Here is a 1,383-nt window from a genome sequence, read left to right as displayed (position 1 = left end):
ATAATCATAATCATAATCATAATAGTAGTAGTAAATGATATAAAAAACTGTTCATACACATAGGGAAAAAGAACTTGACATACAGGTGAGGAACAGCAAACCTCAATTAGCCACGATCGAAAAATCTACAGCCAGGTATATTACAGTTTTTTATTCTCTTGTGTATCTGCACAATTCAACATAAGAACAGAATCTTAAAAGCTGTTAGAAAGCGCCAGATAGCTCAGCACATTAAAGTGCCTGCCTAGGCAGACGCAGGAACCGGGGTTCCATCCCCAGTGTGCCATGCCAGCCCTGCCCCTGGGGCACCCTGAGACAGTGACTTGAGACTGGGCTTCGAGGCGCTCACCTGTAATCCCAGTGCTTGGGAGGCTGAAAACAGGAGGATCACTATCAGTATGATCTGTGTAGTGAGACCCTATACTAAATACATTAAAAAAAAAAAAAGCTGTTAGAGAAAACAAATCACCTATAAAGCAAAGTCCAAAGTCTATCAAAATCACAGCTGACTTCTTCTCTACAGTGTCCCACTCCACAACATCAGAATGCACATTTTTCTCAGAATGCATCTGGGACATTCTTCAAAATAAGCCATGTACTAGCTCATAGAACAAGCTTAAGAAATTATTCCATGCATATTATCAGATCATAGTGTAATGAAATAGGAAATCAAAGGCAAAAGAAATCACAAGAACTTTATAGACACACAGAAATTAAGATTTTTTTAAATTTATGAACACGTAGAAAATAGCACCATCCATGAACTTAAGAAATTCAGCAGTTTCTATAATTAAATGATAACAATACAATATACTAGAACTTATGGAACACAGTGAAAGCAGTCCTAAAAAGGAAAGTTATAGCAGTGAATACTCACATCAAGAAAAGAGTAAACAGGGCTGGAGAGATAGCTCAGTAAAATAAGTGTTTCCCTGGCACGTGCAAAGGCCTGAGTTCAATCCCCGGTTTTCCAAAAAAAAAACAAGAGAAGAGTAAACAGGGGACCTGCCACTTAGCTCAGTTCTTTAAGTGGCTGCTTCAACAAAGCAGTCAGGCTCAGGTTGCTGTGGTTCGATCCCCAAAACTCAAGACAGCCAAACCTGCCCTGAAGGCATTCGGAGCCAAAAAAAAAAATCCTTCTGTCATTTGGTGGGGGAGACTAAACACAAATAAACAACATAATGGTGAACCTAAACCTCTAAAACAAGAACAGCAAGCTAAGCCAAAATCTTGCATGAGGGAGGAAATTATAAAGATCAGAGCAGAAATCAATGCACTGAAGACCAAAAAAAAAAAAAAGAATCAATGAATCAAAGAGTTGATCCATTGAAAGATTGAACAAATTCAACAGTCTTATCCAATCTTATCAAAAAAAAAAAAAAA

This window comes from Octodon degus, unplaced genomic scaffold (genome assembly GCF_000260255.1).
Source record: "Octodon degus isolate 3935 unplaced genomic scaffold, OctDeg1.0 scaffold00081, whole genome shotgun sequence".
Classification (NCBI taxonomy): Eukaryota; Metazoa; Chordata; class Mammalia; order Rodentia; family Octodontidae; genus Octodon; species Octodon degus.
Note: the sequence above shows the minus strand (reverse complement) of the source record.